This window comes from Lates calcarifer, linkage group LG1, assembly GCF_001640805.2.
Source record: "Lates calcarifer isolate ASB-BC8 linkage group LG1, TLL_Latcal_v3, whole genome shotgun sequence".
Lineage (NCBI taxonomy): Eukaryota > Metazoa > Chordata > Actinopteri > Centropomidae > Lates > Lates calcarifer.
In genome coordinates this window covers 14427454-14443955 of record NC_066833.1, presented here as the reverse complement: position 1 = coordinate 14443955, position 16502 = coordinate 14427454, and the positions used below count along the sequence as shown (strand labels likewise).

General features: G+C 38.6%; 1 protein-coding gene across 1 annotated transcript in view; it reads left to right on the top strand.

The window, feature by feature from the left end:
* The window catches only part of bard1 (BRCA1 associated RING domain 1), a 103648-nt gene that overhangs the window by 66545 nt on the left and 20601 nt on the right, over positions 1–16502 (top strand). The window contains exons 14-15 of the transcript XR_007813217.1: positions 705–1062; positions 1172–1297. The gene's annotated coding sequence lies outside the window, so the exon portion shown is untranslated. The remainder of the gene's footprint in view (positions 1–704; positions 1063–1171; positions 1298–16502) is intronic.

Sequence of the window (16502 nt, the reverse complement as noted above, 5' to 3'; positions counted from 1 at the left end):
GATAAGGCTATAAAAAATATACACAACAGTATAGACATGACAATGTAATAAAAAATGTTAACAGAAGAGCAATATACACAGGACTTTATACATAATCTATCAAACATTAAATAAAATCTAGGGTCCTCTGTAAATAGTTAGAATTAGCAACTATGGATGTGACTGGTCAGAGAATCAGGTCATAGAGGATGCTCTATTTAGTGGGCCTAAGGATACATGTGTTATTGGTTCTGTGTAGAAAGAATGAATATGTGAATTAGTCTACAAGCAAAACAATAGCGCTACCATATTTCAACCCTATTACAATTATTCCAATGTATAAGTAGTAATGTGAGCCACTATCTACAAATGCATTAATCTTATCCCACCATGACAATTACACAGGTAATTTATTACCCTGTTAAGCAATATATCATAATAAAATAACAGTTACCAAAGTGCAAATTTAATAAAACGAATAAAAAATTAAAATAAAATAAAAATCTCTCAAATTATTACATTATATTATCATATAGTATCTTGTACTAATTAAGCTGACATTACCGTGCACTTCAGTTACAACTGGGAAAAAAAATGAACAGGCCCAATGATGACTTGTGCATAATAATATTGCATTAATGCGGTTGAAATTAATTGTTTTGTGAAGTACTTGGAATATCCTCCTCTGGAACAGTTCTTGAACCTGTCATGGTCTTTTTTGCCAGGTGCCAGTCCTGTATATTAGCCAATCAGTGATCCACTGCATTTGGAAATGGGTGGGACTAAAGCGAAGGAGACAATGCAGGGAAACGAGGGAAACAAGTGAAACACGAAGCGAATTAGAGCACCGTTCGTAAGTGTAGTAAAGACTGTCAAATCACGGTTAGTTACAAGTATTAAGTTTTGCATTATGTTGTAACACCGTAAACGGTAAACGTTTTGATATGTTATTGATATGATATTTCAACTTAATTGACACGAACGGTGTAACCACTTCATCCACTGTTGTTAGTTAGCTGTGGCCCTCACTAGCTAGGAGGATGAGAGACTGCGTGGGAAACACATCTTCTACCGAATTTCTAGGTGAGTATGGACACTATCTGTACAGAGAATTTGTGTGGATATGTAGAGTTGAAAATAAATAAGATTTTATCTTTGTGGATTTCTGGATTGTATATTTTGGATCATGGAGCCATGCACACTATAGTGAAGTGGGGATGCTCAGAAGCCTGCCTTCTTCAGATTGAGCCATTGGACATGTTTCTTCACCACACTGACTGGATATTGCTGGATTGTTGGCTAGTAGCTCTCAGGAACAGTGAGTACTGCTAGTTACGAACAACCTAATCTTTTCTGTGAATTGTTGTGTGCATTTGATGTCAACTGAGTTTACACTGATTCTACCTCCAGGAAAATCATAACAAAAACATGACAAAGCTTTTGCCTTTCACCATCTGCTTGCTCTTACCAAAACTAACACAACTCAGGACTGTGTGACAAAGTTTACCTTGTTTAACCAGTGTGGTAGCTGACTGAAAGAAACATGTTCTCCTGGTTGAGACTGCTTAGTGCTATCAAACCCCTACAAACTTAAATACTTGACTTAGCTACTGTTGATACCATGATCTCTTGTTCATACTCACAAACTTTGACACTTTGAATAAATGCTGAGCTGCAGCCTACACACTGAACAACGCTGAAGAGACCACTTCAAAGTGTTTTCATATTAGGTTTGATTGCTTCATACCGTGCCTTAGTATGATTACCCCCTTTTCAAGTCCGCAGTCGGTCTGGTTTCACGTTAGTATTGCTGTTCCATACTTCAGTGTGCTTGTGTATCTACACACCCCAATAAAGTAGGTGGTGGTATGCACCTACCACCTTTGCAGTCTGCCAATTAACACAAAGATTAGAAGAATACATTACACTACCCATTTTAAATAGCAGTCCACTGATGCGATCCTGTTATCGAGTTCACATGAACTGTACTTGACACAACCTTTTCAATAGGTGGGCATGATTTAATGGTGTGTTCACATTAATTAATCAAACAAAGTGAACTTGGGGGTCAAATGCACTCAGATCCAAGAATGGGATCCTGATGTGAAAGCCCTCCTAGGAGCTCAGGACTTGTCATGTACAGTAGACGGAGACAGTATATTTTGTGATTTAATATTTAATTCTCCTGCATGTTGTGGTATGTATGGTGACTAATGGAGCTATAGTTATAGTTACAAAGTGAATGAGAACTGAAATCACGACCTAATGTCCGGGCTAGCCTCTGCAACTCAGTGCAGTCTTTCATTCAGCATTTCTTTCCTCTGTCTTTGAGAGGAAACAATAACTTTGTGAGCACAGAAACTACAAGCATACTCGTGCACTTATATCATTGTAACTTGGTTTTGCTTATGAAATTGACCAATTTTCTCCTTTAATATATATTTTTTGGCTTTCTAGTTATAATCTCTGCTGTCATCATAATAACAAGACTGGGTAAAAATCTAGTATAGGGCTGGAATACGAATGGGTGTGTGAAATTGTGGTCAATTTGTTACAGGGATATTCTGTTTAGCATGCAGTAAATTTGGAATGAACTCCATGGTTTAGGGCGATTCATTTTGAAAGAGCAGTGGCCAGTGGGGAAATTTTAACATTCGGCTGTCGAATGGTGTAACTTCATTATTTCACACTGAGTCACAGACATCAGTCCATCAGTCACAGACATTCACGTTTATAGGGCTGGTCTCGCTGTTGTGGTTAAACCAAAAACTTGTATCATTTGGTCTACGAAATGTCAACAAAATAGTGAAAATAATCACAACTTTGCAGAGCCTGAGATGGCATCTTTAAATGTCTCTTTTAGTAGTCATTCATTCATTCATTATCTATACAGTTCATCTGTTAAGGGTCACAGGGGGGGCTGAAGCCTATCCCAGCTGACATTGGGTGAAAGGCGGGGTACACCCTGAATGGATCGCCAGTCTATCGCAGGGCCAACATATATATAGGCAAACAACACACTTACATTCACACTTACAGGCAATTTAGAGTCACAATCAACCTATCATGTATGACTTTAGACTGTGGGAGGAAGCCCGAGTACCCCGAGAGAGAGAACCCACACAGGCTCAGGGAGAACATGCAAGGGGCTCAAACCCAGAACCTTCTTGCTTGAGTTGACAGTGCTAACCACTGTACCACCGTGCCGTCCTCCAAAAGTGATCAGTTCACTATTATTACAGCAAAGGCAAGCAGCAAATCCCACAATTTGATAAAGTGAAACCTGAGACACTCCTGTATTTTTCACTAATTGTGAACTATTTTTTTTGTCAATCAGCTCTACAATTCATGAAAGGAATAAAGCCACAGCATACTGTAAAATAAGAATTTAGTGAGTGAGCCACAATTGTAAGGATTCACAGTCAACAATTTAAATACACTATATAAACCACCTAACCAAATGCAAACATGCTCTGTTCTGTTTAACTAGGCATATTAATGAGAAAAATGCATGAAGTGTAGTTGACAAACTCCTTCATTACCACAATATACTGCATGTACTGTATATATGCCATATTGTGATAGAGCAACTGAGCTTAGTGAGGCAGGACTACTCATATTGCAATGGTCAAATCATGACAGTGTACCTTTAAAAATTCACTTTAAGTGTGTACCTTTTGGAGTTCTGCTTGTGCATTCAGCTTCACCTCACATATCAAAGTGTGCTAAGCCAGCTGACGATTTAGCCACAGGATGTGTAGACACTGTAGGACTTTGTTTTTCCTCAGTTCTAAAATCCTTGAAAATCCCTTACAACAGCCAAGTGTACTGGGCAAATGCAACAGAAAAGGGGATACAAATTCTAAGTTAAAAGTTAATCTTAGATGTACTGAGTGATGCATTCATGTTTGTTTACTTGTTCTTTGTGTTGATCGATGTCAGGAAAACCTTGGCACCTTTGATGGAGATAAATTATTGGCTGATTTTGGCACAGCAGACTTTCAAAGTGATTTTTAAGAAGATTATGTTCTAGTTGAGGGAATAAAAGCTTTTGTAACCTTTCCTTCCTTCAATTTCTATTTTCTCTGATACGTTTTGTTCAAATGCAGCTGTTCTGCAGCAGTTTAGGGTGGGTGGCTACAAAAGGACACCTAAGGCTGCAGGTTTGTTTCCAGATGTCGCAAAAATTTGATTTTCCATTTTTCAACTATTGCTGGAGCAGATAAAAGATGTGTGCGAGTGTGTGGTATGGATTAGTGACAACAGCAGTAGATAGAGTAGGAACACATTGTTTATTTGTTTTTTTTTCTCATAATGGAGGCATTTCACAATTGGGGAATGACACAGGGAAAATTCTGATTTGTTTTTATGCTTTTCATTTCTCTCAGGTACCTTATTTTGGTGATTATTTGAGTGGTCCTAATAGCTGTTGTAAAAAAATCAAATTGCTCTTTTAGTGGCTGTTTGAGATATTTGAATTTAAAATGTCATTAATTGTCTTATTGGAACTAGAGGAGCCTGCTGGTTTATCAAAAAAGTTATTACTATGTTTGAGCTACTGCAGAGATGCAGCTAAAGGACATATGGCAAACACAGTATGTCTTCATCATTTTACCGGTTCACCCAGCCAAAAGACCTTCATTTTTGTAAAGCTTTGGAGAACAACATATCCAATTCATAAGGGTCACTGCCCCTGCATTTCAGCACAACACTGGAATATCACAGCCTTTTTGCCCTCTGTTTGGCCTGCTGTGTTTGTGCAATTTTCCTCCTGTGGTGGCCTTTATGTTTGTCACCCTTATCTCCTTTGGCCAGGCCAGTGCTTACAGGCCAACCTCTATGGAAACCTATGCTTGACCTCAACTGTGAACATACTTGAAAGACCTGTGGTTCTTGTCAGGACCCTGGACCCACAGTCATCATCTTGACGTTGCCAAAGGCACTCACTGCCGTTACACGTCATTTTCTGAGGTGCTGAAAATCTCCAAAGTGGAAAATTTCACTTTACGTAATACAGTATATTAAATAATAAAATGTAATGTGATGGGTGGATGAGAATGCAAGACAACGAAACCCAGTGAACTGAGCATGAGCTGCTTCGCGCTAGGCATTACAGACACATATATTAGCTTATGAATGCTAAGTAATACTGCTGAACATTAAAAAAGTGACACTAATATTTCTCTAAATTTGCAGCACATTATGAATCCTATTACAAATACATATACAGAATTCTGTATTTCAATGTGATTATTTTTAAGCCTTGCTGGTCCATTATCTGTCAACTGATAGGCAGAGGGGGTTGGGGGTTTCACATAACAAGAGAAGGCACTGACCTCATTCCCAACAATTGCCTGAGTGAGAGCAATGAGCCACACATCAACCCCACAAGGATATTTTAAGAAAAGTTTTTTTTTATTGGAGCTTTGGCTTTGACATTAGATTTCTTGGGATTCTGATTTGTATGCAAATGGAATAAATGTTTCATACCAAAGCAATGGAGCTGCATGGAGATTAATGACAGCTTGGCAGTGCATTGGCTGGTGAATTAGTATTCCCCTTCCTCTGGGCTCTGTCCGGCTCCTGTCTGCCAGAGAGATGATAGGTCCTGCTCTGCCGACAGGGACATCCCTGAAAATGTGACACCGCCATCTCCACATTAACTGTTAATGTCTAACGAAAGCTCAATTTGGACTGTTGTCTGCATTGTATATTAATGTAAATGGGGCACTCAGCAGCATATGCAGATGTCAGAAAAGGGTTTGGTCATACCAAGTGTATTAGTAACATTACTTTCAAATAACAACTAAACTGCATTGAAGTTGACCTTGTTACAAGATGCTGTTGAGAACACTACGCAGAGCACCGTACAACTTCCAACAACCTCATCTGTGTCGGAAGACCACAATGCCAGCCATGATGAGTGAGATTTTGTTTTTGTGCAACACACAAAAAGTGTGAGAGAGCTTTTCTCTTTTTAGAACATCTCTTTTGCTATTGCAAAGCTTGGAATTCTATGGAGTAATGACTCCTACATCAAGCCTTTGTGTTAATTGCCTGTGTAATTGTTACTGCATGTAACATATCATGTCTAATGTCAAAATGGTAGTTTAGCCTGGAGGAAGAGGGGCTGAACAGTGCTCAGAAAGTTTGACAGTTTTCTGTTGTTTTGCTGAGCACCAGGCATTTGACAAGAATACAAATCAACATTTTTTAAAAACTGGCTAATACATGAGTCTTCATATCCTCTTAATAAAATAGGAAAAACATTATTCCATCAATAAAATACCATACACTACTACAATTAGGACAAAACATTGAAAGCTAATCCTGCTAGGACCCTGTCAATACCCTGTAATTATACCATATGTGCTGGGTAAAGGGAAAAGGTATATTTTATAGTCTCCTCCTTTGTGTTGCTGGATGATGATATTACAGGGGTACAATGATTTTGTATAGTCTATACAATACACCTCCCTCAGAGCTGACAATGTGCAGTAGTGTTCGTGGTTGTCTATTAGCTGTTAAATTCCTCTGCCTTTTGTTTCCAGTTATATCAGGCTTGTTTCTGAAACCACCTGTGTCTCTTCTTAAATTACTTAATGTCAGTAGAATCTTCAATCCTTGATTCTTCATTAAAAAGCCAATTACGAGCTTAACAAAAGAATTCATGTTACAAATACAATAATGTCTATATGATACAAAACATGTCTCGGACAATTAAAATGAGAATGCTTCTCATGCTAATTATTGTTTGATTATTGGTTGAGCAGTTCTCTCACTTTTTGTTGAATTTTAGCTAACCTTCTACTACTTGCTTTAGGAAGCTATTACAGGTTAGATTTTCATGGGGCCTTGAATACTGGTGGCTGAGAAGTGCCAGAGTAGAGTCTGTCATAACAAATAATTGGCAACAATCTTGGACGAGAGATGAGAGATAAATAGCAAATAAGAGGTTTTCTTTTTTTCTGATTTTTCTGTTATGCCTTGAGAACAGTGTAGTGCCATTACATGTTCATTTTTCATATATGAAACCCTCCACTGATTCTATATCTCAGTGCTCTCTCTCTCTCTCTATACAGTGTGTGTATATATATATATGTGTGTGTGTGTATATATATATATATATATATATATATATATATATATATATATAGGGAGGTTGTCTGGCGGATGTCTGTTGGATACAGCTACAGTTGTTACCATTATGATCACCCTTCAAGGCTCAAAGCTCAGACAGTGAGGGACAGGGGGAGGAGGGAACTGTGGGACTGTAGTGAGCACAGAGCAGCCTATACACTGATCGGAGGAAACACACTCTGGACAGTCCTCAGAGAGTTGGCAGCACGGTGCCATAATCCTGAATGCATTACCTAGATCCTTGAACTTGGCATGCTGCAAGGAAAGGGTGTGGAGACTGCAGTGAGGTGACTGGGAAAATACAGATAATGTACTGAGCTTTGTTTTATTAGAACTGCCATCTTTAAGGTTTGGAGGACTGAATTAATACTTTGCATTGTCAAAACAAAGATTTGCATTGATTTAGGCAAACGTAAGTGCACTCCTTTATTGCATCAGCGTTTCCAATAAAGACACTGAGGCCTACTGAAGGTACCATGTCTGAAGGGCTGACTGAATGCGAAAGAAAATTGCCCCATAGCTCTACTCACACACTGAGCAATACAAAGAAGGGAATATTTTGTAAACAAGCTTTACTCCTCTACCATTAAGGCTGTGGTTTCTCTTTGACCGAGGACCTTAATAGACCCCTGCTTGGGACAGGTGCTGTGCAAATTGCCTGCCCTAAATGATTAATGAGGGAAGCTTTGTTCATGTTGAGGCTAAGACTGAAGACTGTGTGATGAAAAGTAGGATGGAATGTAGTTGATGGAAGTTAAGGGGAAAAAAACACACACACACAAACAAAGAGCTAGTTTCCAGAGGCAGAGAATTATTTTTTGGACTTCATATTAGCTTTAAGGATTATCCAATGTGCATAAAGCAAACTCTGACTGATCACCCTCAGCTTATACACACAGGACAGTTCTTCAGTTTAGCCCCACACACTATAAGGCACAGAGACCTATCACTGACATAAAATAAAACATCAAGACAGTTGCTCCATTTGCCAGGAAGTCAGAAATCCAGTACTTCTCGAGTTACTGTTTTTAATCAAGTGCTCTGTATGCAACACTGCATTAGAGTTCATTTTTGCCTTAGGCCTGTGGAATGAACTTTCATAGATGAAAATATGACAAGCTTTTATTATTGAGCTTAAATTTAAATGCAGTGTTTTCCGGCAGACAACATACTCGCGCTATCATGATGTTCAAAACAATTAAGGGGTTATTTCGTTATCATGTCTGGTAATTTGCCTTTTTGTTCTTGTTGTTGTTATACCCACTTCCACTTCTCCTCTTTGACTTCAATTATAAATTTACATATATATTACTGCCAGTAATATATATATGTATATACAGTACAGTATAAAACAAAAACTGCCATTTTAGTTGTTTTAATTGACTTTCCAAATTGACCTATGTTTTCAAAAAAGTATATTATGCTGCATATCAGTAAGTAATAATTTTTGATCAGAGAGGCTCACTGGTTAAGAACTGAATTTTTAGAGATTACTTGTTTAATGTTAGCAAAACCACCACTGACTGTAGGTAAGAGTTGTAACACAACTAACTCTCTGTCTCCGGTGTTGATGCCAGGCATCTCATATGTTCAGCTATTCACCCTATGATTTTTCGCATCACGTTTTGCACTTAATGTAAAAATAACTCACTACAGACTTCATAAGCAGTCTGGCCATTCCATCTCTTAAAGAGCCCTTTATGGCATATTTAAGACATGTAAAAATACTGTGCTTTGATTAATATATGTATCTGAGATGTTTTGTGCACAAAAAAAAGAGAAATTACCTAGTTAAAACTTCTTACAAGTCCATATTATTCTTGCAGTTTGAACCATGATTGGCTAGTAGTTGGGATATCACACTGCCATGCTCATATGTAGACATCTTAAATTCAGATTTAAGGTGACCGCACAGAGAAACCTTTCCTTTTCAAAAGATAAATGCAGCCTAGTGTTAAACTCTCTGAAGCTCAAACATCCAAATGGAAGTAACAGCAAGAAAAACACATTATTGAGTGGAGGGGAACTTGAAGAGCTCTTTTGCCTTACTCTCTTTTGCCAAGACTGTCCTCTCAAGAAAAATAACTGCATTGTCATTCTAGAAAATGTCCCCAAACAACACATTTAGGTTCAAGTGATAAAGCCCTCTAGTAGCCCACTAGCAGTAAAGGAAGAAGTTGGGTGACATTATTATAGACCTGCAAAGTCCATGGAGGAAGGTGGTCAGGCTGGATGGATGGGACAACAAAATGCCAGACATAAACACAGGAGACCACTGAACTGATTGTTTCCCTTCCCTTGTCACACACCAACAGTCAGTGCTGGCTACTTTTAATCATCATAACGACTGTTCCCTAACCATAACCTAGTGTTGATTAGTGTAACCACAGTGATAGAGGTCCCCTAACTTTAACACAGTAGTTTTTTTAACCCAGATCATGATCTTTTCCAAGACCTAACCAAGTAGATTTTGTGCCTTAGCCTAACCGTAACGGTAGAATTGTCAGATCATGAAATGTATTTTTCTGGAACATGCTGACAAACAGTGTTGCACAGTTAATAGAGTAAATGTGTGGTTCTACAGGACTTAGATTAACAGCAATTTTTTAAATTTGGAGGACGTGTTGCTCTTATCTGTTATTTTAAACACAACTTCATCATTACATTCATATTCCTCCATTATATTTCAGGAGTTGAAGTGATGTCTCCCTTCAAGTAGCTGTCACCCCCTGCTGTCCTCAACACCTCCATTTCTGCAGTAACAAGAGGGCAGACTCTGACCATTACCCCTTTTTATGTGTGTGCCTGTACTCAAATGTGAGGGATTTGTAAATGCTCCCATTCTTCTTTGGCAGGGGTTTTATCTCACGGACACAAGCCGTCGGCACAGTCTGCTCTGGTCACACCAGTGTTCTCCCCAGCACAGCAGTGTGCAGCTGCATTTATTTTCTCCAGTTATTGATAGTCTGACATTATTATGTGGACAGTTTGGTTCCAGGAAACCCCATAGTTTATTTTCCCAAAGCCTATTATACATGCTATCAACATATAATGAAGGTGATTCAAAGTTTTATAATGATAACATAGACAAAACCTCATATTGTAAAACTCAACAGTGCACAGTTTCTTGTAAAAGAAGGAGCACTGTTCAGAGTATATACACACTTTGTAAGGTTTGGGTATTGCATATGTAAAGTATAGAAATCTAGGTTATAATTTTATCTGAAGCTATGAAAATGCTGTATTTCCTTATTGATTTGCTCTAGTAGTTCTCAAGTTATTTGCAGGTTTAACATTTTTTTTGGGGGGGGGGGGTGAGTTGGGTTTACCTTCATTTGGACAGGACAGTGGAGATGAGACAGGAAACAGGGAGAGAGAGCAGGGGAATTACACACAGTGAGGGTCCGGCTGAATTGGGAGTCGATCCGGGGACCAGCTGCTTAGGGCACTTAAGCCCATGTTGTATGCTCCCCAACCATTCGGCTACGGGGGCACCCCCGTTATTTGCAGGTTTAAGGCTGTCAGAATACATCCTCCTTGGTGCAGTGTGTGTGGTGCATTTTTCCCTCAAAAAGGACACGAAGACCTTTTGAGGTCCTTGGGGAAATACTGTCCTGATCATAAACTGTCAAAAACATGAGTTGAAGCAGTTTTTAAAGGAAATACCCTTCAAAAATGACTTGTCAATCCTGGTAAATCATCTCCATTATGCTTAAGGCCCCAAACAGCCTACTTACAATGACGCTCCATGGACCAGTGACGCTCCATTATATTGGGAATGTCATTCCTTAGACATGCTCTGTTTCTGAGATGGGTCTAGGCTATAAGATGTCTTCTTTTGACAAAATCCTTGAAATAGCGGTATCAGATGCACCTTACTTATCAACCATAAGTGAAAAGACACTGGGAAGGGTCTTTGATAGACAACAGTCAGCTTCTCATTAACAGATATAGTGCAGTCTGCTAGAAATGTTGGCCAGTAGGAAAGTAATCTGTTTTCTTTGTCTTTCTTTGTCTTTGCATATGCTATTAAGCACATACTGAGCGGTCCAAACAGTGCCAGGTAGCAGTCACAGTAAGACAAATATAGCACAGCATAGCAGGAAAACCGCTGTGCACCATATCCCCACTGTGCATCATGTAATCACTTTCAAATTGCATTTAGGATTACTGGGAGTTAGAGAAATAACTAAATCATCATCATCATAACGATCATCATTATAGTTGTAATAATCATCATTATCAATAGTATTTCCCCGTAGATATCAAAATAAAACAATATTCATACTTGGGAGTGCTGAAGAGGACTATGCCAGCCGTCACCTGATACTGATTGACTTTTAACAATTTAAAATCTAAACAACATTCTCACCTCACCCACACAGATAGCTTGTTAGAGGAGCTCAGAAATAGACAAAGCTCAAGGGTAGGAAGAAGTGTTACTGCTGATGTCAGACATGGATGTGTTTCAGTGCATGCAGTGTCTTCCACGCCACTGGTGATCGTGGCAGCGTGTGTACTTGTGTGTGTGTTTGCATGGATGTGTGTGTCTGAGTTTTGTGGTAGGGTTGAATTTTTTTCCTTTTTTGCTTTTTTTTTTTTTTTTTCCCTTGGGCAAGTAATCACAGGATAATGAGTGGCTGGCTACATCATCTCTGATTTTCTGCTCCCACCAGGAGCCAGAGGAAGCTGTGGTGACTCACTATTGGACAATAGGTGATAAATGATTTAGAGACACGGGCTGCTTCATACAAATAAAGAGAGCAGTCAGCCCTTAGTCACAGGTCACTGTTGAGTCAAAGGTGATGAGTTCTTTAAAGTGTAATTAAAAATTGCATCACATCACATTGTTTTAATTAAGTAAGTGACTCTTTCTTTCTTTTATTAAAACATGAAATGGGATGCTGGATGTATCATAACCCTCAATGTAATTTCTCCAAGGGGAACTCATGGGGTTTTTTGATTAATATCTGGGACTGGGATTACTTTATTCAACTACTAGGTTTTCTGGGTGGCTGGTTTTACTCTTTGGCCCTGTTCATCGTAGACAATAGTCACCATACATTGCATACCCAAAGCAGTATTATTATGCTTTGAAGTGAACCCTGACAACCATTTTGAGGTGGACTCGTATAGCTTTTTGTGCCCCAAACTCTATTCTAAATGTATTAAATGATGCATTCCAACTGGTTACCAATAGAGGCAAAAGTAGTTGGCATTTTTGAGAGAGAAGGCAGAAATGTCAACAAAGCTGTTCTATTTATCAGATCGTGCGTAATTTAAACTGCACTGACATTTCCTTAGCAGCCTTTAAGATCCACTGAGCCACCAGTCATCTGATTCAGCTGTTTGTTCAGCTCATTTCGAGGTAGGGTCCGAGATGCCTTGAAACATCAAAGAAGTGTTTGGATTGAAGTCTGGTGATCAGAACTACCCAGGACTGCATATAGACCATAGCTAGCAATGGTGAAATCACACAAGATTTTCACTGAAGAGGCTTTGTAAGAATACAGACATACAGAGTGAGTGGAGGGCAAGAGTGTGTGTGTGACTGCATTGCTAGAATTACTTATTGGCTAAACATGTGAAAAGGTCTGTCTTCTCTGTATTATTCTCAACAAATACATAGCATGTAGATTAATACAATTCACTAATTAGGTTTTTAAAATTCGAGTAAACCGCCCCCTCAAATTCTAAGTTTCACATAGTGAGTGGATTTACTTATGCATGTGCCTACCCAGAAATGATGGCACTCAATGAATATAACAGTGTTGCTGCAGTGAGATGGATATTGCAGAAGTGCTGAGAAGGCAAGATCCAAGATGAATCCCCTCCAAAGCCCATGAGTCCTGGCACCTGAAGATCTCTAGTGTGTAAAATCCAGCAAGTCTAGCAACTTTATGAGCAGCTTTTCCTCTGTAATACATTACTCAGTCCACTCTGATCTGTCTGTAGTGCTGTGCAACATGCAGCCTTAGGGAAGGGACCTGCAGTAATGTGATTCAAAAGTTGCAGTCCAAATGTCAGTGTCATTCTTTCCATCTTGCTGAGTGAGTGGTGTGCATTTCACTATAGCAGCATTTAAAATGATTGATTATAGTCTTTGTACAATACTATTAGCATTCTATGCACTAAATGAAGAACTGTGCTGTTGATACATCATTGTCTATGTTGCGGCTCAGAATTGATCTCTTGGCATGTAGCTGCCAATCACTTCAGTGCAAGAATTTAATTTTAAACCACTGATAATATAGTCAACCTCTGCTCTCCTCAGGTATTTCTGCTTTCAGTACCTTTGACTGAAAGAGGTTTCCAATATTTTTGATAGATGCTAATTTTTTGAACCCAATAAATAAAGAGGCCCAATCGGTATCATACAGACATAATACTAATATCGACCTATGAAATAAAGGCAGTAAATATAATATTACAGGTAAAGTATGAAAAAAATGCTATTTTCAAAAAATTATTATAATATATAAGATATTTATTTTTGTATATATCTGCAATGAATATTATCATTTCCCCATAAAGAAAACATTTCAAGGAAATTAAAATATTCCCTCTTGTGAAAATATACAGTTAAAATATGTCAAAAACTGAGTTAGCAAGATCTGTGGCTCTTCATTTTTTATGCAGGACCAAAAAAACTTCTAGATGTAATAGAACTGTATTAACACTACACAGAATCAAAATTTGGTTGCAAGTGAAACTGGTGGAGATATTAATTTTTCAATTTTTTTTTTCATTCCGGAAAAAATTACAAGGTTTTATTATATTTGGGGGTCCTTGGAGTTTCTTGGATGCTCACTACAAATTCCAATGCCGTCCAATGACAAATAAGCAATTGGTGAGGCTTAGAAGAAAAAAATAAAAATGATGAAATTTAGCTCAGAAGGCCAAACAGCAAAAATTCCTAACTTAAAATGTACTTGGAGTAGAGCTTTAGGATTTTGAAAAGTTATTATTATTATTTTTTTCTCTTTTGGGGAAAATCCATGACATGACCTGGCATGGATGTAGAGCTAGTAACCTTCTAGTGCAAATGACATGTTTCAATGGAGACATTCTTCTGTAAGACATGGAGGTGTGATTGCACCCACTACAACTGAACGCATCTGTCATTGCTGAGACTGTTGGATGACCATTGACCACTGATGGAGAACCATTAGAATATTACAGTATGGTGTGATCATTGGTGCAACTGTCACCTTTCTAAATCTGTGACATTTGCAGTATATGACACAACAGAGAATCAACATTTTTAGTGATGCACCACACATGATAAGAATATTTATTTATATCTTACTACCTCCCAGAGAGAAGGTCTTTGTTCAGTGCAGGGTTATTTAGCATCCCAGCTTCGTTATCTTCATCATCACGTTACCATCATGTTACTAGGGGCTCCTATCATTTGGTGCCTTGTAAACCCACTGCACTATATCTGTCTGTATGGGTGAGGAGGATATAGACTTAAATACTTGCTTAATTCTGGACTTATTTGTATTTTTATTCACACATTTTTGGGATAAAGGGTGACCTCAGTGACGCAGGTTTGTGTGATAGTGATAGTCACCATAAGCTAACAAAAAATGAGTAAACTAATGCATAAATTCAGTTACTTTCTGGACCCATTAGGTGCATTCATCAAATGTAGAAATAGCACCACTGCTCATGAGGCAATGTGCAGACACTTGTGGATGCCTCATGCTGAAATACATAAGTCAAAGTGTAAACTGTCTTTGACTGTCCTTTAAATTTTTAAACCTCATGCTACACAGCTTTGCTCTGGAAAACTCACTTTGTGTTGCATTGGTGTTTGAGGTTTAAAAATCAAGCAATGTTCTGTTTTCTTTCCTCCTTTGAATTGTTATAATTTAGCTTGCTAGTCGGAGCCCGGTGACACAAAATGGTACATCAATTTTCAGAAATTGAACATACCTTTACCGCTTTTATTCATGGGTCATGGCTGTGTTTATGTAACTTGAATGGTCATTGTGGCTGTCCATTCCTGTTTGGGTGTGTATATGTTGAGAGGGGAGAAGTATCCCTGCTGAGCCGACAGTGATGTGTCGAAGAGGCATTCACCCTCTCTGCTCCCAATTACAAAATGAGCAAGTGGGTGGCTTCTCTCAGACTGTGTGTGTGTGCCTGTGTCTGAGCGGGGGGAATGTGGACTTTGAACCACTGTGCGGCACATGGAATGACAACTCTAGCCCACTTTCTGTCTCCCCTCCCTTTCTCTCTCTGACGGCTTCATCTGTTGTGCAGATGGTGTGCACATCATCAGGGCCTTCCCAAGAGTCCTCAGATACATTTTAAGAGTCTGATGTATTAAATTCAACTAGAAAAAATCTAGGCATGCAGTTGCCTAGCCTAATTATCGAGACAAGCTATTGAGAGGGACTGTTTATAACAGTCATCCAAAAAATTCTCTATTTTCACTCAATCTGAGTGATTTTCTGAGCTCTTAAAATAATTGAGTATTTATCCAAGTTGGCTCAGGTAACTGTTTCTTCAAGTGGCACAGGGCTGTGTTAATGTTGCCTTCCGATGTCCTAGGGAGAGCCCCTGTTCCTCTAATTAAATTTTAGGTTATTTGTAATATTTAAGTACAGTTTAGGAATGAACATGTCCTTTTTGTTAGCATAGGCATGAAAAATTACTCCAATGATCCTGCACTGAGGCAGGGAAAGTAGCAAATATGCCTAATTGGGCTAGCGGCCTAAAGTGTGCTCAGCAGGATGCAACTAATAAACTAAACTGCAGGGTCTGAAACTTGTTCATGAGCTGGCCTACAGGGATAACAGTTTTCTCAAGGGCAGTAGACCCATAAAGTGTCAAACAGTTGTCAGGCTGTGTGACATAAGCCTTCAAAAATAACTCTGTGTGTTCTTTATTGGCTAGAATTAATGTGAAATGAAGGTGTTTGATGTTTGGTGTGAAGCAAACCCATACATGTTTGTTGTGTGCAAGCTATCCATGTTCAACCGTCATTAACAATGTTGCAAAAATAAATGAGCTATATGATATAGGTGAACTCTATCATAGAACTTAATATGCTCTGTGTTGTATACCATATACTATCCAAGAGAATGGTGAGACATCAAGCAATCATCAACTTGCTCGCTCCAACTTGGCATGCAAAACAGTTTAATTATACAGCACACTAATAACACAAGCCTTTATATAGAGCTCTATGGTCATTCATAATTTATACTGTAATGCTAATGAGGATTTGTGCACTCAGCTCCAAGAGGATGAAACTAAATTCTGGTCCTTAAGTCAAGAGTGTGTCAATCTCAGTTGGATTGAGATATGATCACTTGCGTCAAATAGATTTTGAGATTGGCTGTTGCTGTGTTTACTTAGCACAGTCCAAT